General features: G+C 45.2%; 1 protein-coding gene across 3 annotated transcripts in view; it reads left to right on the top strand.

Annotated features, from left to right (window-relative positions):
* The first annotated feature begins 4,619 nt into the window (after positions 1–4,619).
* SLC38A1 (solute carrier family 38 member 1) overlaps positions 4,620–20,563 on the top strand; it is a 68,302-nt gene continuing 52,358 nt past the window's right edge. The window contains exons 1-3 of one of the 3 annotated variants that reach the window (XM_042946313.1): positions 4,620–4,699; positions 16,965–17,079; positions 19,097–19,278. The gene's annotated coding sequence lies outside the window, so the exon portion shown is untranslated. Of the gene's footprint in view, positions 4,700–16,964; positions 17,080–19,096; positions 19,279–19,579; positions 19,687–20,563 lie in introns of those variants that run through there. The other 2 variants (XM_042946312.1, XM_042946314.1) reach the window with 2 other exon arrangements.

Here is a 20,563-nt window from a genome sequence, read left to right as displayed (position 1 = left end):
CTGCAAAGTGTGAAAATAATAACAGATACCATTTATTCAGCATTTACTATGTACTAAGCATCGTGGTAAGTACTCTGTACACACTGACGCATTTGACCATAAGATGGGTATCATTACCCCATTTGGCAACAAGCTAGGGAAATACACTCAGGCTGACCTGTACAATGATGCATAAGTGTCAGGTAAATTACACATCAATTACACTGATCTCAGCCCTGGTTCTCTATCAGCTTGCCATACAGTCACAATACTTAATGAGTCCTACTCCCTGCTTCCCCAAGATAAACAAACAAACAAACAAACAAACAAACAAACAAAGGACCCCACTAAGGTGCCCTGGGCCAAAATCAGAGACAATACACACTTTGAAAGAGGCCCACTCAGAGATTTTAATTTAAATTCAGTTTAGAGTCAGGGGGATTGTTGACCTCCTACCAGGACCAATCAATTACAAATCCAATGAGGTAGAATGTTCATTTTACTGCTGGAAGAGGTGACAGCAGGCTGTGTCACAGTACTGTGGAGAGGGGTTAGAACACACAGTGCTATGTATCTGCAGAAAGATGGCTAAGACAACTGGGAACTTCAGTTGCAAATTGCTTTTTGCTGTGGCTGCTTAACTAATTCCTAGTGTCAAAATATTGTCATCTATGGATAAGATCCAAAGACCAACGATGGTAAAAAGGGTTAATGAGGCAAAGAAATGTGATTACATCAGTCAAAGGAAAGACCAGTAATGTTAAGGACCATCTGTTATTTTAGAGTGGACCCTATACATAGGAACAAAAAACTGATTTCAGAATAAATAACTTATTTTCTAACAAGGTAAGGTTTGTTCACAGATGGCTGTACTGCTTCTGTTACAAGCAGAAAAAGTACAGGACGCTTAGTCTGAATTAACCTCACCAGTTGACTTTTCTGGTTTCGCCATTCTTAAAATTCAGACTGTCCTAAAACAGTTCTTTACAGATTAAAAAGAAAAACTACATATTCAGAAGACAGTTTTTATCCCATTACTCAAAATTCATCCACAAGAAATATTGGAAAGCTCTGGAAATGCAAGGAGGAAGGCATAGTGTCTCTGTAAGTGAGCAGCTAGTGGTGACCCTTCCCACTGTCCTCCTGGGCAACCTGCAGCCCAGGTGAGTACGGGGTGAAGCTGGATTGAGAGCAGATGTGACTCAAGTTCAGGCTGAATCTCCTTTGGGGATCTTTCTTCACAAAGCCACCCCTCCTTCCTGGAACCATCCAGAAAGGACCCATGGGGTACTAGAAAACTCCCAGGTGACCCGAGAGGACTAAACTCTCCCTTCACAGTATAGATTCCTTTTCCGGCATTACATTCAGGGCAGACAGAGAATTTTTATTTTCTCAGTTCCATAGGGCAGCCCACAATACCACCGTTAATGTGTCCTGACCACCTTAGTACCGTTTGGGAACAATGCCCTTGGAACTCAGAAAGCCGTCACAGAGCAAACTAACTCCGTGGGCTCTCTGGAAACAGGGCCGTCATAAGGACCTGAAGGTGGAGTGGCCTGGGGCCTGTCCCACCTCCTGGCCCTCCAAAGAAAGCTGTTCACACGTCGGGGAACATGTTAGAGCCAGACACACAGAGAATCAGCTTTGGAGTCAGCTTGGGATTCTAGAGCTAGATGTGCCAATTAGACCTGTGTGAACTTGCGATGATTTGCTGAACATCTGAATCAGAGATTCAGATGGTCTGTACGTCTTAGGAATGTCTCGAGGATTAAATAAGAAACCATCTGTAAAGTGCTTATCCTGATGCTGATCTCTCAGTAAGCATCAAGTGAGTGGGGGAGTTGTCCCCATGACACCCTTGGTCCCCATTTGAGGCCACAGCTTTTGGGTTTAAGTGCTAAGCTACTCAAAGGAAGTTTCACCTACAAGCAGTCCTGAAGAAAAACACACTAACTGCAGTTACTGGTCGCTTGTCCTGAACACTACCTCTTCCCTCCTTTCCCCAAGCTCTCCACACAGCAGAAGTCCTTCATTTCAGCTTCCATGTTGATGCTTGCACTCCCCTTCCAGGTTGTCAACTAACATCCAGATGAGGCCAAAGATCTTTTTCAACTCCAGGACCAAGAGTGTCTAGTTGCAAAAGGCTAAGACTCGAGCACAGACTTTCAGTTGAGACCTCACCAGGAATCACTTCCCGGTTTCCACCTTCACCTTGTTCTGCCTTCAGTGAACAAGGCCAATTCAGCCTCTTTGAACCTGCTTTCTTGTTTATACAAAGAGGATAATACCCAATTAATTGAGTGGTTGAAGGGATTAAATGAGATAATATTTATGTGTAAAGGACATAGCACAGAAGCTGGCAAGGAGTAGAATTCAATTCATCACTATTGAATCCAATTCAAAAAAATGCCAGGTAATTGCAGCATTTTTGGTACCCTGAAACTGGCAAATAAGTTAATCAAAGGATGAGCTTGAGATCATATGCTCTCCGAACAAATATTGGTGAATATACCTTCTGTCCCATACGGTAAAGATTTCAAGAGACTTATAGAACCATGCTCACAGTTTAACCTACCTTGCCTATTCGGATTTCTTTCCTTATTTATCAGAATTATTTTGCCAGGCAAGATGCACACACTACTTGAAATTACACTACTTGAAATTAGTAAGTCCATACTAAATTAGCTTCCTGTAGGAAAGAAATCAACTTTTTGAGGACCTGTAGAACATTACTATGATGTGGGTACAATTAACCCTCTGTTAACAAGTTGGGAAAACAGGGCTAGGACAAAAGTGAGGCCTGGGAGGGCAGCACTGTCAGAGGCAGAATTTGAACACAGGTCCATGGGAGGTAAGCGACCATCATTCTGCCCCCTTCTGTTTGCACTGCATTTTCAATTTCTCGGGTTTATGCAAGAACATTACCTTCGAAATAGGGTTCTCAGGAGGCTACTGCTAAATTAACGAAACCCATTTACTGCCGCTCGAAAGGAAAAAGGATTTTAGTTGTCAAGAGTCTGAAATTTGGTTGTCTTCTCACTTTTCCAGCAGTGATTAAAAAATAAAAAATAAAAAAGTGATAGCCACTCCACTACTATAAGGGCGTATTCAGTCTGCCCGGTTGAAACGCTCCAGGTAGATTAATTTCTGAATTATGATTCACCTTCCCTTTCCTGTTTTGATGGAACACGGAGACTGAACGATTCCTGTCAATAAAAAGCTCGAGTTTCCACCCCGCAACTTCGCTCTATAATGACAGCCTAATTGCCTGGGACGCAGGTGGGATTTCCTGTCGCCATTTTAAGGAAACACAACTCCCCTGCAGGGAAGTGCCCAGTTAAAAGGGTCTGTGTCTGAAACAAAGAGGAAGCAAAAGAAAGGGAAACTGGGCGAATTGCCCACTCCCCTGCATCCTGATCCCTCGCTCCCCACTGCCCCTGAATTAAGAGCGCCCCTTCGCGCCCAGGCAGGTGCGCGTTGCGAGCTCGGCAAATCTATGGGGTCGCGTCACACCCAGACCCCCAAACACAGCGCGAAAGCACAGGTCTCAGGGAAGGCTGGCTAGGTCTGCGGGTGCTGGATCCGGAAGAGGGGAGGCACCTCCCACCGCGGGGTGGGACAAAGGGTTTCTAAAGGTGCCCTTGCTGCCCCTCACCCCCGTCCCCAGCCGATCCGGCCCGTCTCGGTGCGGTCCCCCGAGCCAACACACCGCTCCATCGCCACCCGCAGCTCCAGACGCTGCCAGCCGCCTGCAGGGCTGTGCGCGGACCAGCCACTCCCGCGGCCATCCTCACGCTGCGCCCTTCCCACAATGCAACTCCCCTGGCTCCCTCGGCCCATCTGCGCTCTGGCGTACCCCGAAATGCTGCCCCCTAACACAGCCCTCCTCCGCCGGCGCCCTCTTAGCCGCCCCCACTTCCATTCCCAAGGGCTCCGCGTCTCCAGCCGGCCCCGCAGCAGGGTTCTGGGCCCGCCGCCAGGCCCCAGGGGGTCGTGGGGCAGGTGTCCAGGCTGCACGCCGCCTCCGCTCCCGGTGCCGCCGTCAGTGCGCCCCGCACACGCACGCCCCGCAACCCCTCCCTCGCCCCTTCCCCGATGCTCGGTCTCCGCCAGTCGCAGTCGCTGCATCCTCTGAGAGCGGCAAGAGGGAGGTCGCCAGGCGCGGCCGCCAGCGGAGACACCATGTGACGGGCACCGCTCAGTGACACGCAGCTTTAGTTAAAGAGCGGGCGCGCGGGAGGGGAGGCGGCGGGACGCGGGACGCGGAGGAATGGCCTGACTTTCCCCCTTTAAACCATCACGAGCCATGGATGCGCAAAGGCGACGCGCCCCCCAGTAGGAGAATGACTGCGATTCGAGACCCTCCGCGCCCTAGCGTGTGGATGTAAGTGCGAGGCTGGCGAGCAGAGTGTGGGTGGGGGTTGGCGGTGGGGGGAGACTCTGATGCAATCGGCCCAGAAAGGAGGAGGAGAGCCAGAGAGCGCGGGCTGGGGTGGCCACGCCGCTCTGCCTGAAGGTCGCCGGGAACCTCCGCCCTTCACCTTCCTCGGAAATCCGCCACGCCACGCCAAGCTTCCCCGCCCAGCCCTCGCTGACGGAGGCCACCTTTTCCCGGCCGAGACAGCCAGACCTTGATACAAAGGACATCACACGGCCGGGGGGAATCCCGGAAGGGCGGACACCTGGTCTCCTTTGGCCACTTTTCCCTTTATTGCCCGAGGTAAGGCGATTTTGCTTTTCTAGGGGAGCTTGAGGGAGCGGCGGCGGGAAGGAAAGGGATGTTTTAGATGCGAGAGAGGCGGTAACGTACAAGGCACCCATGCGGGCATGGAAGGAATGAGTGTGCGGCTCTACCGGATGCGTTCGGATTTTGCTTTTAGGAAAAGTCCAGGTCCTCTGTTCTTTCAGACGCACTCGGCAGCGTAAGGAGGCGCAGGGGCCTCTGATTTCACCTTTGCGTGAGCTGTGGCTTACTTTTTGGGTCTGTTTTCATAGCGGGAGAGTGTGGCTCCAGATCTAGTTATCTAGTTAAACGATACGAGGGGTCAGGGACCACGCGGGTCTGGGGCGGGGGGGGGGGGGGAGGAGTATAGCGGGCGTGAGGGCGCTGCTGCGTACGCGAGAAGTGCTCGAATCCTGGACTTTTGGGGGGAATTTCCTGCGTCCGCTTGGCCCAGAGGAGGGCAGGTGATGCCCCCGGGGGTATGCGTGCGTCCGGCTGGGGCTGGAGGCCTCGGCGCCGCGGGGAACCGAGCCGCCGAGCGCGAGTAAACAGGAGCACGTTTGCAGTCTCTCCTCCAGGTCTGCCTCTCTCTGTAGGGAGACTAGAGTAGGAGGATGCGGGGGGAAGGTTACTAAAGGATGCCGGCGGTGATTCACTGCCCTTTCCCGCCCCGAAGAGGTGCTTTCTTAAATGAAGAAGGGGAGAAAGAGAAGTGATGTTCTGAGAGCTGGATTCCGCTGGCGAACAAAAGGCCACCGCTCGCGCGGGGCCCGGGCGCGGACTGCCCTCGCCTCCTCTCCTCCCGCCTCCCCCCAGTCCCCGGCACCTAGCTCGCGTTCCTAAATGTTGCCACAAAAGGCCTTTGAACTCGCCGCGTCGGTGCCGGAAGGAAAGCGCTCCTCGGTCCTAATGCACGCCCTGGGCGCCCGTCCCCCCCCCCCCCCCCCCCCCCCCCAACTAATCCGCCTCCCTAGCGTCCAACTGCTCAGCACCCACTGCGACCCCACAGGTTACGGGGCTGCATGGGCGCTGCTTCCCTGCGGAATCGCCCGCCCCCTGGGTTTGGGGTGAACTGTAATCAGGGTGTACGGGAGCCTATGGCGGCAAAAGGAATTTCGCGGTCACAGCGTCACCGCATTTCGGGATGCCTTTCACAGGCTGTCTGGGGCTTGAGAAGGTGGTGCTACAGTTGAGAGTCCTTTGTGTCTCGCTCTGCGGCGCGGACCCGGTTTTTATAGCACTGCTTCTCCGGTGGAAACCTTAGAGCCGCCAGGATCACGTACTTTCTCTGACGAATCCGTGGCGATGTTAGGTAGTTAAGAGTGAAAAAGACCCCCAGCACTAAGAAACGGTATTTATTTACACGCAAATGGGGATTTGACATCTCTGCAGTGAAGTTTAAAATTTTTCTTTTTTTTTTTTTTTTTAACATAAGGGGGAGGAGAGAATAAATGTATGGTTTGCAGACTGCGGGGCACAGCGAGGCTGTAATTGTCACCTTGATAGAAGAAACTGTGCGGCAACTCGTGCTTTTTCTGACGTCAGAGGAACAACGGAAATAAAACCTGAGCTAGGTGACCGGCCGGCCTCATTCTTAAACATCTCACGCGGGGTGGGTTGAAAGCTATGTGAAACAGTCCAGCTGGGGCACCGACCGGTTGTGGGTCCCAACTTCAAAACGGGTTTTACTCTTCAGAGTGGCTTCAATTCTCGGCATCTAGGAGGCTTGCCTAGTTTGGTTTGAGGTCTTGAAACCTTGATGAGGTTTATTTACTCTCCCCACCCCCCAGCACATTCAATAAATATATCGTACTGAGGACTTAACTATTTGTAACTGTATAAAGTTCCTGCTTCTGTGGGGGAAACATACAATAAATGCACATATAATGAATTTCAGATCTTTGTTAGCGCATTGAAGAAGTAAAACAGGATCACATGATAGGGATGGGTGCTTGAAATAGATAACCCTCTAGCGGGGCCTGTGTGGGAGGGTGACATTTGTCCAGAGACTAGGAGGCCAGGCATCTGGCTATCTAGTTTTATATTTTCCTCCCTCCTGGTGATAGTTGAGGACAAAAACCAATCTTACTCACTGTTGTTCCCCTAGTGCCCAGCACAGAGCAGCAGCTTAATAAATGCCTCTTGGATTGAGACCTTAGCCACCTCCTTCATTTCTTTATGCTACTGGTGACCATCCCTTCCTTTTTCTATCTCATTTGTTCCCTTTTCTCCCAAGTTTAAATATGAGAGGTTTTTTTTTCTTCCTTTCTTTAAATTCTGCTTCCCTTTCTTTAAAAAAAAGGTTTTTTTAATGTTTGTTTATTTTTGAGGGAGAGGGAGTGACAGAGCGTGAGTGGGGGAGGGGCAGAGAGAGAGGGAGACACAGAATCTGAAGCAGGCTCCAGGCTCCCAGCTGTCAGCACAGAGCCTGACGCAGGGCTCGAACTCACGAACTGTGAGATCTTGACCTGAGCTGAAGTTGGATGCCCAACCAACTGAGCCAACTAGGCTCCCCTGCTTCTCCTTCTTTCTTACCGTCTCCCTACTTCTCACCCACTCCCCTATCCCCTGGGTTACGAGGCCCTTGCAAATGCCTCTCCAACCTGTCTTCTCATCTCCATTCCCACTTGCCCAAGTTCAGGTTCCTGTCACCTGACCTAGACATGGCAATTCGAGTAGTGTGTTGGGATATGAGGACCATGAAACAGATGTGGAGGTGCCCTGAAGAAACCAGTGCTTTGTGGAAGTGCGACGCGTGGTTAAGAGTGAAGCAGGGAATGAATGACGTGTTAACAGCTTTCTGGTTGCTCTCTTCCAGTACCAAGCTCTGCTCCCCTAATTCAATCTCCACATTTCCATGAGATCTGTATTTCTAAAACTCAGTTTGCTTTCCTAATGACTTTGCTTCTAAAAACCTTCAGGGGGTTCTTGGGGCGCCTGGGTGGTTCAGTCGGTTGAGCGTCCGACTTCGGCTCAGGTCACGATCTCGCGGTCCGTGAGTTCGAGCCCCGCGTCAGGCTCTGGGCTGATGGCTCGGAGCCTGGAGCCTGCTTCTGATTCTGTGTCTCTCTCTCTCTCTCTGCCCCTCCCCCGTTCATGCTCTGTCTCTCTCTGTCTCAAAAATAAATAAAACGTTAAAAAAAAAATAAAAAAAAAAAACCTTCAGGGGGTTCCCATTGCCTAAAATCAGTCTCAATTCCTTGGCTGGACACTCAGGACCCTCCATGATCTGACTCCTTGAATCTTTCCCTCTCTTTCTCTCAGTTCACCCAATGCTCTTCCTGTTGCTTTTCTGCTTCAATATCGGTGTTGATTGTGGACTGGAATGCCTACTAAAATCCTACGTATCTGTGAAGGCCTAGCCCAAATGCCACTTCTCTGCCCTTTCAAATAAGTGTTCACTGATCATCTCTTAGCATTTCCTTTTACTTTTTACGTAGGATTTATCTTTTACTTCTTGCACTTTTGTCACTCCCGGTGATGGAAGGTAGGGGGATGAGGCCAGAGGCTTTGAGTCAGATACGAATTCCAGATCCCAACGTATTGGGCAGCTTGTTTAGCATCTCTAAACTTCAGGGTTTCTGCCTTGTTTTCTGTTTGTTAAATGGGAATGAAGAGAATGACAATGGTGGTGGTAGTGGTACCCATCCCATTGAGTTAGCCTGACGATGTAGTTAAGATAACGGGTATGAAGTGCTTGGCACCATGTTAGTGTTGCGTATGTATTGAATTAAAAGGGACTTTCGGTTTGTCATCTATCAGAGGTGCTGGGAAAGTTGATCAGCAAAGCTCCCCTTACCTCTGAAATTGTGTGCATAGTTAATCATTCAAAATGCTTTTCTCAAAATAATACCTTAATGGAAACTCTGAGAGGGGATGTGGGGGTGGGGGGAAGGGTGCGTGTAGAAGTAAGCACTTTCAAAATCACATCATAGACTTCAGAAAAAGACACCTTGGACCACTGACCCTAGACTGAGGCTTTTAAAAACGTTGTTATACTTATTTCTGAAATCGGACCACATTATAGTCACTGACTTTCTAGTGCCCACCTATGTGTTAGGGTTACCTACTGAGAGTGAAGGAATTTGGTGATCACAAAGGCACTATGTTTTGGGGAAATTTAGCGAGCACCAAGTTCACAATCCAGGAACTCTGCCTCAAGTAAAGTTACAATGTGTCTTTGCCAATTAACTAGCTGGGCACACTTGGGCAAATCATTTAACGTTTTTATGCCTCATTTTCTCATCTCTCCAATGCTAGTAATAGTTATTGAGCTCCCTGACTCGCAGAGTTATGAAGATAACAATGAAAATATTGCTGAGGAAACCCTTGAACAAGTTAAAAGATCTATTCAAGATGTCATCCAAGATGACCAGTTATCTGGAGTTAAATGCGCTGCTAATCCACCGCTTTAGGGGATGAGTTAGATTAGTGATTCTCAACTCTGGTTTCATATTAGACCTACTTGGGGTCTTTGAAAAGCTACCAGTGAATGCCCAGATTCCATTTCTAGATCTTTAGATTTAGTTGACCTGGGGTGGAGCCCAGATTTAGGAGCTTTTTAAAAACACCAAGGATGATTCTAATCACAGTGGCTTAGATTTTATTTTATTAATTTTTATTTTTTTTATTTTTTTTATTTTAGAGAGAGAGAATGCATGCGCGAGCAGGGGAGGGACAGAGGGGAGAGAGACAAAATCTTAAGCAGGCTCCATGATCCTCGCAAGCTTGACGCAAAGCTTGATCCCACGACCCTGGGGTCGTGACCTGAGCCCAAATCAAAGGTCAGATGCTCAACTGACTGAGTTGACTGAGTGGCTTAGATTTTAAAGCAAACAAAACAAAGTCAGAAATCAAATGAAGACCTCCGTATGTTGCTTGATAAAGTCTAAGTAATGCAGAATTGTGAGCTTGACTGACTTTTTCCCTGACTTGACTAACCCAACCAGTTTTGACATCATGGGACCATAGCCTTAGGTTACAATTTACAACCTGAATTTTCCCAGGCACAAAATCCTGTCCAGTGATACAGCCAGGGCCACACATAAAAGATTAAATGTGTGGATCTCAGTTTCCATGTTTTAGGAGTGATGAAGAAGATTGGAAAAGAAAGAGACAATGGAAAGAAAAAGGAAAGGGATAGGTTCTGACCCAGGTATAGGAGGAAGAGGCTCTGAGCAGGAGAGACAGGACAGAGTGCAGAGAAAAAGTTGTGTTTCATTGATGGGACTCATTTTGTTGAGGTTGTACACTGGTGACTATAAAGCCAAATAAAGTCTGTGAGTACATTTTGTGTGACCTACACTTTCTCTTAAAATTGTTTGGAATTAGTTGTCAGTATTTAAACATCAGATTTTCACTTAAAATCTGCATCTGTTGGAAAAAAAAAAAAAAAAAGGGACAATCTGGCTTATTCCCACTGAACTAGATAGGGTACATTTTCTCCGGTTCCTTATGCCAGTCTGTCTTGCCCATTTTCTCGTGGACCTGGGCACTGTTTGCATTTGCAACCGTTGGTCTGCATCTGTAGACCTTAGTACTGGCTGCACGTTACACTCTCCTGGAAGCATTTAAAATATCCATGCTTGATCCTACCCTAGACCAATTAATCAGAAACTGGTGTGTGTTAGGTTATTAAAAAAAAAAAAAACAAAAAAACTCCCAAGGTGATTCCTCTCTGTCTAGAACTGACAACTTCTAGCCTAAGTCACCTATTCAGAAGATTTGTCCACAAGCCCATTTCTTATCTCTGAAAGCGATCCATTAAGAAACATTATAGAATCATAAATTCAGGGGGGTTTAAAACTGGAGGAGATCTTTGAGAGAGCATCAGTTAATGTGATCTTCCTATTTTAAAGTGAGAAAACAGGCCTAGAGGGAAGAAAAACTTGTCCAAGGATTATTACATCATTTGGTATTAGGGAATAGTGTGCTTTCCATTTTCTATTTTCATGTAAAGGCATATTTGTAAATTTTTTTTTCTTTTACAAATGATCCTTTTTACATGTACCACTTTGTGATGCTTTAAAATTCTCCTTATTTCTATTATTTCTTGAGTATTTTTGTTGGGAGCTAGCTGTCATAGCTTAGCTAAGCCTTAATAACAAAGAAAATCCCATCCAGTGTTTTAGTTCAACCGTAATCAAAAATATCATTAGAGCAAAAATATACATGTGCAAAGAAAGAGAATTTTCTCAAAGGCTGAACTATTGCAGGTTGCTTTCAACTGTGTGTTTTTAGGAATTACTTACATCTATGAATTTTCAGTAGATGAGGAAGATTTTTTTAAATGTTTATTTATTTGTTTTAAGAGAGAGAGAGAATACACGTGTGGAGGAAGGGTAGAGAGGGAGAGAGAATCCCAAGCAGGCTCCGTGCTGTCAGCATGGAGTCCACTCGGGGCTTGATCTCCATGACCTGAGCAGAGATCAAGAGTCTGATGTTAACCTACTGAGCCACCCAGGAACCCATTGAGGAAGATTTTTAATTTTGTGGTATACACACTGGTCAGATACACTCGCTGTTCTCATTAAATTAAGTTTCAAGTGGATTTTTTTTAATGTAACATACAGTTTGTCCTCTTAAATTTACAGTTAAATACAGAGACTTCATTGACTTCTGAAGTTTATCAGTATTTTCTGTCTTAGAGAAATCACAGTAGTTTCAAAACATCTGAATGTGGATTAGGTTAATTCCCGGACATCATAGGCTGGGCATTTTGATAACAGACATTTGAAAGAGCATATAGGAACCAGAACAGAAGAGGAATTCTGGGAGCCGTGAGAGCAAGGGTTGGGGTACTGTGAACAAGGTAGGATGCACAGAGGTCAACCTGTTATTTTGTTTTCCTGAGAAAGTGTGTTTGTGGGGATCACTGATACATTATCTGCAGACAGATGATCATAGCTTGCTTTTTAAATTTAGTTATCATTATTATTGTTAACATATTTGCTGCTACCATGTGCTAGGGAGCTGTGAGGTTTATGGTCCCTGCCTCAAGGAGTTGAGATTATAATTAGGAAGGATGATAGAATGCAAGAAGACTATTAAGATATATAAGAATCCTTGTGTAAGCCAATGAGTAATCTATACAAAAGTCCTGAAAGAATTCATCACAGGTAAACAATCTGTCGTGGGTTGGTCATGGGAAAAAGATATCACAGAGAAGGTTGGTTTGAAATTAAAAAGAAAAAAAAAGCATGAAAGTCAACAAGCTGGGCTTTGAAAGAAATGTTGTCCTTAAGTAAGCATGGGCTTCACGGGAAGGGGGAAGGAAGCATGTTCAGGGCCAAAGGAATGGTGTGAACAAAGCAGAAGACTGCGTACAACTAGATCCGTGGTGGGGAATGGAAAGTTCAGGAGGAACATCACAGGAGAGAAAATTAAAAAGATTGTTATGAGCAATCCGTGTTGCATTGTAAGGGTCCAGAGATTAGACTTCATCCTGTAGACATTGGGAAGTTACAGTTGGCAAGAGGGGAAGAGAAGTGGGCCAGAACGTGTGTCTGCAGCAGGGAGAGGGTAGAGTCAGCAGGTAGCACGGAGGCACTGAACTCTGCAAGTTAGGATTGTGGGTGGAGAGGAATGAGGGGCAGAGAGGATGGGGGCACGTATGAAAGAATGTTGATGGGGGCTGGTGACTGATTAGATACTCAGCAGCATTAAAGTAATACCCAGACTCCAAGTCTGAGTGATGAGGAGAGGGAACGTTATCTTTAACAGGAATAGGACAGCTGATGCGTGAGGTCAGTGATGTGTTCAGCTCGGCATGCAGAGTTTGAGGTAATGGCAAACATCCACGTGGAGAAGTCCAGCGGGCAGCTGGAGTCTACAAAGAACTTGTGGAAATTTTTCTGAGCAGGAAGGAGCCTGAGAGATCCACTTTCCCTCCAGCCTTCTCATTTTACAGATGAAGAAACATGTGATGTTAAGTGACTCGATCATTATCAAGTAGTATTTACAAGGGAGATCCTATTGCGTAATGCAAAGGAATGCTAGTTTTATAAGATGAAAAAGACTGGGGAAAGAAATCGGAAAGATGCCTTTGTGGGATGAAGCCTGACACTACGAGCTTGAAACCTTAAGAAGGAAAGAATTTGGAGCGTGTGCCTGAAGAGCTACCCCTCTTCCCGCATAAGGGAGGAGTGAGGGGGCTGGTAAAGGAGGCCTGGAGGCAGTGCTCCGGAGCATGTTGGAGGAGGTCAGGAAGCAGTGCTCCCTGTTGTGGAAGGAATTGAGGAAAATGAGGACTGAGACAAGGCCACTTGCCTTGACTAGAAGTCATAGCAGTGGTAGCAAGCATAGTCACAGTAGCCTGTAGGCACCAGGCCAGGTACTGGTGTATGTGCTGCCCATGTGCCCAATAGTGGAATCTCCTTTTTTTTTTTTTTTAATTTTAAGTTTACTTATTTATTTTGAGAGAGACAGTGTGAGCTGGGGAGGGGAAGAGAGAGAGAGAGAGAGAGAGAGAGAGAGAGAGAGAGAGAGAGAATCCCAAGCAGGCTCTGCACGCTCAGCACAGAGCCCGATGTGGGCCCCGAACTCATGAAGTGAGATCATGACCTGAGCCTAAACCGAGAGTTGGACACTCAATTGACTGAGCCACCCAGGCACCGCCCCCCCCCCTCGCCGATCATGGAATCTTTATAACGACCGAATGAGGTGGGTATTCCACGTCTCCTGTTTGCAGATGAAGAAACTGAGGCAAAGAGAAAACCTCCTTGCCCAGGGTCCACAGCTCCTAATTGGTAGAGCCAGAATTTGCCACTTGAGTGTGGTTTCAGGGGAGTGATGAAGACAGGAGCAAGTTGTTCAGACTGTTGGCAGTAAAGGGGGTGGGGGTGGTATTTCAAGGTTATAGACAAAGTCACTTCCCAGATATAGAGCTGAGAGTAACTGGCGGAAGTCAGGGAAACCGGCGGAGAGGAAGTGGTGATTCAAAGTGCTGGCACGGCTGAGGCCACTTGCACTTGGTTAAGACGTGAGTCTTGAGTAAGAAAGAGAGAAAACATCTACAGTTTGAGATTGCTTACTGGCTCCCAGCCTGTTCACTACCAAAAGGCACTTGTATTATTCCCCATGGTCCAAAGATCACAGATTTTCAAAGATTCTATCAGTTTTAAGCTTTTCTTTTTTTAAATTTTTTAAAAATATTTATTCATTTTTGAGAGACAAAGAGATACGGAGTGCGAGCAAGGGAGGGGCAGAGAGAGAGGGAGATACAGAATCTGAAGCAGGCTCCAGGCTCTGAGCTATCAGCACAGAGCCTGACGTGGGCTCGAACCCACAAACCATGAGATCATGACCTGAGCTGAAGTTGGACGCTTAACCAACTGAGCCACCCAGGCACCCCTTTAAGCTTTTGTTTTAATTGAAATATAATTTATATGAGATACAATATCTAGATCTTAAGGATACCGTTGAATGAGTTTTGACTATAACCTTAATATATGAATTTATTTCCTATTTTTGTTATTCAAAGAAACATAAAATTGCCAGTTAGAATTTAGGATCATCACACCAAGTTAATGCAATCTAGTTAAAAGCAAGGATACCTGACATTTAGTCAACCTGTTTGGCATGTTTGAGGCCTTTTGAGATACACAAAAGCAGCTCATGGGTTCGCATTATTACCAGCTAAGAGCCAGGTGATCCAAGGATCCCAGGTGGGTAAACTGGCTCAGGCCCGGGAAGAGACGGCAGGAGGAAGAGGACCATCACTGGTCCGAGGGCCTAACACTCTCTCAAAACTACCGGCCCAGTTATTATAATTGATTCTCAGGAGTTGAACTAGGAAAGGTTTGATCTTACTAGTTTTTCAGAATAATAATAAAAAAAAAACAAGAGGGATTCATAACAATTTTAGAATTAAGTATGTGTGACCAGACATGTAGTGATATTAAGGAATTATTGTTAGTTTTTAGGTTTGATAGTGATCTGTTGGTATTGTTTTATAAAAGCATTCTTTCACAAATATGTGCTAAAATATTTTACAGATGATATGATATCAGAATGCTTTAAAATAATTCTATGTGATGGTGGGGGTAAAACTTCAGTAAGATTGGCCTGACCTGATAATTGTTGAAGTTGGTACATGAGGGTTCATTATTCTATTCTGTCTACTATTCTGTATATGTATTTAGAAGTTCCCATCATAAAAGTTTGAAAGGGGGGAAATAAAAATAAGAATATCAATTAGGGTTTAGTTGCATGTTGCATAGGAAGAGATCTTCCTATGTATGTTAAGTGAGAGAGATTTAATACAGACAACTAAATACCTGTAAGATTGTTAGAAGAGATGGTAGATGGCCTGAGGCTGGGTCTTTAGAAATAATTACCAGAATACCACCACTTAAAAACAGTCTGCTAAGGGAACTGCTACTTGTGCCTCTGTCACGAAGGCAGGAAACCATGAAGCCAGTTTCTTATTGTCTCAACTGCGTGCTCCAGGAACACATTGCTTGAGCCACATCCAATGATCAGGAATCCATAGCCACACTGTTGGCTCCAGAACTCTCTGCTGCACCTGTTAGAATTGTACCAGCAGAATGGATGCCATCAACTTTCCATCATCTACAGAACTAGACTAGAAAGAAGTAGGAGCAAATATTGAGCAGGATCCACCACAAAGTACATGAGCAATTGAAATTGTATTTATCCCTAAAAGTGATTTTGGACATTGTTTAAGTTATAGTATATTCTTTGGTTTGGTTTTCTTTCAGTTGGCTTTTACCAAACCTGTAAAACTTCTACTACTTAAGAACATGTACCTTGCTCCCTTTACTCTAGGTAGGTTCATGTAAATGGTCACTCAGGGCTGTTCTGTGTACATTTGGCCTGTGTTGTTCCCAGTACAAGCAATGCCTTCCCAACCCCCTGGTCTAAATCCACCTGTTTTTAGACATTGTTCAAGTTCTAACTCTTTGTAAAACCTTAGCAATTTCTCCAGGCAACCATTTATTTTCCTTCCTTCCTTCCTTCCTTCCTTCCTTCCTTCCTTCTTCCCTCCCTCCCTCCCTCTCTCCTTCCGTCCCTCCCTTCATACCTGTCTCCTTCCCTCCTTCCCTTCCTTCCCACCTTCCCATCTCCCTTCTTCCTTCCTTCCTTCCTTCCTTCCTTCCTTCCTTCCTTCCTTCTTTCCTTCCTTCTTCCTTCTCTCCGTCCCTCCCTCGCTCCCTTCCTTCTTCCTTCTCTCCATCCCTCCCTCCTTTCCTCCCTTCCTTCCTTCCTCCCTTCCTTCCTTCCTCTCTCCTCTCTTTCTTGCCGCCTTCCTTCCCTCCCACTCTCTCACTCTCCCTTTCCTCCCTTCCTCCCTCCCTCCCTCCCTTCCTCCCTCCCTCTCTCCCTCCCTTCCTTCCTTCCTTCCTTCTTCCCTCCCTTCTTTCCTTCCTTCCTTCCTTCCTTCCTTCTTTCCTTCCTTTCTTCCTTCTGTACATCGGTATGTCTGTATATCTCTGAAATCTTTCTGGATTTTTTCTTTATTCTGCCATATAGTTTGGTCTCTATCATGCAGATATTTTATAGTATACTGTCACTTTATATGGGATGGCCTTGCTTGCTTAAACAGGGTCAAAGCAATGTAAGGCCAGACAAGTTTTTCTGTAGATCTTCTCCTTTGATATATAACACTATGAAGAATAGAGAATAAGTTTATGTATTTTATGTTGGTACTATTAGTAAAATGTACTAATAAGCATACCAAGATCATGCTTGCTTAAGAGTACCTCACAAGATTGTGGTAAAGGATAAAAGATGTTCTGTGCTGAGTACATTTTAATTTATAAGCTATTATAAAAGTTGAGAGATAGTAATTATGGTTGGGCTAAGATCATGATCTTCACACAATGATCCTATTAGGTCTCTTAATTAATTGTATGTGATCTGATAATCAGCTCTGTATTTCAGTGAAACTGTAATTTTTTGCTTCTTGAGCTCAACTTGCACTTCCTGCCTCTGTGCCATTGACCATGTTCTCCTTTACTGAGACGTCTCAGCTCAGGCCCCATCTCTAGTCAGTCACTTGTCTGTCAAGCAGTGTGACTGTCCAGCAGTAAAGGTTGGATGTCAGTTTATCGCACAGTCAAGCAGATAAGCAAGCATTTGCAGTAATGGTGTAGGCCCGTGTTCACTTTCTCGACATAACTCAGGATAGGAGATCATATCTTGTTAAGTGAAAAAATACGTTTTAAAAACTCTGGTACAATTTCCATGTTTGTAAATGTATACCTATTTTTTATTTGTATTCATTCTTTTCATTTCACAGGTATTTATTGAGTGCCTGCTGTATGCCAGGCACTGTATCTATGTGCATAGAAAAGCCCTGGAAGGTCATACTCCTGTATATGTACAGTGATCGTCTCTGTTTGCTGAGATACGAGGTGACTTTTTTCTTTTTACTTGTGTTACAAACATGTATTTTCTAATTTTTCTATAAAGGTTTATATTATTGGTTAATAAGGAAGTAATGTTTTTAAAAAAACATTTCTATTCTCCAAAATGCCTATAATGTAATGCTACATGAAGAAAAGTAGGTTAAAAAGAGTCTAAAATCCCAATGTTAATAAAAGAGAAAGAGGAGGAGAGGGAGCTAGAGAGGGAAAAAGAAAAAGAAGGAAAGGGGAATAAAAAAGAAGAAAAGAAGAGAGGAAACACACCAGTATCTAACAGTGGCCCAATTTTGGATGGTGGGATTTCTTTTTTTTTTTTAATGTTATTTTAAGTTTATTTTTATTTATTTTGAGAGAGAGTTAGAGGGCAAGGCGAGGGGCAGAGAGGGATATAGAGAGCAGAGGAGGGGCAGAGAGAGATCAGCACAGAGGGGCTTGAACTCACAAGCCTGTGAGATCATGACCTGAGCCGAAATCAAGAGTTGGATGCTCAACCCACTGAGTCACTCAGGCTCCCCCGCAGGTGGGATTTCTTTTGCAAGTTCTGTTCTAAAGATTATACAGTGAGTATGTATTAGTTTTAGAATCAGTAAAAAAAAAATTCTTTTTCAAGAGGCAGTCCAAATGTGACTTTTCTACAAAGCTGCCTCAGATCCCTGAATTTGACCTTTTTCAACCTTTTAAATTCCTTAATCATCTAGCCTCAATAAATAAACTGAATAGAGAGTAATTTCTAAATGTGACCTCAGCCTTGGTGAGAGGTGTCACTAACTTTGTTGATTTACCCCATTTTCCAGTTTTCATTTTCAAGAACAAGTTAGATTTCAGATAGGTTATTTCATAACAATAAAAATTTATTCTAAAAAAAAAAAAGAAAGAAAGGAGATTAAGACACAGACAACACACAGACAGTGGGAAGACCACGTGAGGACACAGAGAGAAGGCAGCTGGCCAGAAGCCATGGACAAAGGCCTCAGGAGAAACCAAACTTGCTGACACCTTAATCTTGGACTTCTGGTCTCCAGAACTGTGAAAAAATATTTTCTCTTTAAGCCAAAGGGTGGGGGGGGAAATTAATTCTGTGTGATTAACTTTGTACTGGGATTTGCCTAATACATATTTTCGTGGCCAGGACTTCCTCTAGTCTTTTTATTCTTTTGCTTTTATGCCCATTTATTAAATGATTTGTATACACACATGCACACACACACACACACATATATATTGATATGAAAGTTGAAATTCAAACAGGAGACTTTAGATCTATTATCAGTCCATCTTTCCTGTCCCCAGAAAATTTTTGTCCAGTGTCCTATTTTCTACCAATTTGGAGAGAGAAAAGGACTCAACCCAAATTGGAAACGCCATCCAGTGAATCAACTTTCTACCAGCCCTGTAGTGTCACTTCAGTATCTGAATCGGTATCACTTCATGTCACTTCAGACTCTGAGGAAGTTGTACAGGAGACAGCTAGTGTGGCAAGACTCCTGGGAAGTGCCCAGTCTAGCCCATCCGTGCAGCTTTCGTTAAGGCGGTCAGCAAGTAAGAGCACATGTTAACGCACTTCAGCTTTTATGAAGTAAAGGCAGTTGTAAACATTGCTGCTGTGTGAAGGCACAGAAAACAGAGAGGCCCTGTTGCTAGCTGGCTAGAAGAATCAGCCCTGAGCTGCCAGGTTTGCCTTAGCCCAGGAGACATGGCATTCAACTCTCCCTGTCCTGGCTTCCTGTTTTCCAGGAGAGGCCCTGCCCTGCAGGCAGGTGAGGCTCTCAAAACATGAGGCATTAGGAAATGTTTTCTTCCTTTTTTTTTGAAGCCTACCTTCCCCAGTCTCACTGCTAGTGGGCAGTGAGAGTGTCTTCACAAGCAGAGGACAAAGATGTCCCCCTCTCTCTGGGGGTGTGGGAGGAAGCTCCAGGCCCCCACTCCGGGGTCCATTTACCCTGGCCCCATGGATCCCCATCCATGCCTGGTGTCTAAGGTTCTCCCCATCCTTTTGGGGGTCTAGGCTCAAGAGGACAGGTGCAAAGGGGAACAGAAGGTCCCCAGCACTGGGGGAATCTCCCTGCTGGAAGTTGTAAAGGATTCTGGAGCCAGGAAAGTTTCATTCTAGATGTGAGTCTGCATGAACAAACGGGAATACTGTGTGGCCTGGTTGTGGGAAAGAGAAGAAGAAAATTTCTAAAAAAGGTATCATTCTAAGGTACTTTCTATGGGTCCTGAAAATTTTATCAATTCGCAAAATGCTTCTTGGGATATACTAGGATGCTTAGCTGGGCACATTAGAGTTTTGACCCTTTATTTTTTTTAAGTTTATTTACTTATTTTGAGAGAGAGTATGTGTGTGAGTGGGGAGGGGCAGAGAGAGAGGGAGAGACAGAGAATCCCAAGCAGGCTCCACATTGTCAACGCAGAGCCGGATGCAGGGCTCAAACCCACAAACCGCAAGATCATGACCTGAGCCAAAATCAAGAGCCAGATGCTGAACCAACTGAGCCACCTAGGAGCCCCTAGAGTTTTGACTCTTAACTAGGCTACCGTCATCTTACAGGATTCAGGATCAGACAAAATGTCATCCAAAAGGGTTTACCATTGGAGGTAAAAAGAACAAACTTATTGGCATTCTGCTTCATTCCATGGTCTCTGTCCCCTCACTGGGATGATCCTGCTGAGGCTCCTCTATGTGCATAGACCTGGCTTTTTAGGTTGCGTTTCTTTTTTTAATTTTTTTAACGTTTATTTATTTATTTTGAGAGAGAGAGTGAACAAGGGAGGGGCAGAGAGAGAGGGAGAGAGAGAATCCTAAGCGTAGAGCCCAACACAGGGCTTGACTCCGTGGACCACGAGATCATGACCTGAGCTGAAATCAAGAGTCGGCTGCATAACCGACTGAGCCACCCAGGCACTCTGCCATCTGCTTCTTAATTTGTGATGTTGTGTGTCTGAAACTCTTTTCCTTCTTCTACACCATTGAAATGTAAGTTCTGCTCATCCATGTGGGGGAGAATATGAACTCTGCAAGTCTTTCGTTTCTGGAGAGGAAATATAGTTTTAGGTGGATTAACCTAAATCCCCAGAGTATGAGTTTTTAATTCCCTAATTCCCTGACATGGAGTGATTTCATTGAAGAGATTGATTTAATCTCTCGCAGTTGATGGATAAAGTGTTTGCTAAATTTCAAAACACAGATTTGTCCTTTGCTGCTTGACCTCCAGGTTGGGTAGTTGATCCCTCATGATGCCATTTATTGAGGATTTGCATTGTTATTAAACTGGGATTGCTAAATCAGAGGTGCTTTTGTGTCTTTGTCGTCTGCACCCACGATGTGTGTGCCCTGTGATCAGATGCACTAAAATAACTGAGTCGCTTTCATTTTAAACACACTGTTTCATAAAAGGGCATCGGTATTGCCTGCAGCTGACATGGTGTTCCTATAAACGTGAACACAAAGATTACAGGACATGATTCACTCTGT

This window comes from Panthera leo, chromosome B4 (genome assembly GCF_018350215.1).
Source record: "Panthera leo isolate Ple1 chromosome B4, P.leo_Ple1_pat1.1, whole genome shotgun sequence".
Lineage (NCBI taxonomy): Eukaryota > Metazoa > Chordata > Mammalia > Carnivora > Felidae > Panthera > Panthera leo.
The sequence above is the reverse complement of the archived record's forward strand: the minus strand, read 5'-3'. Positions and strand labels throughout refer to the sequence as shown.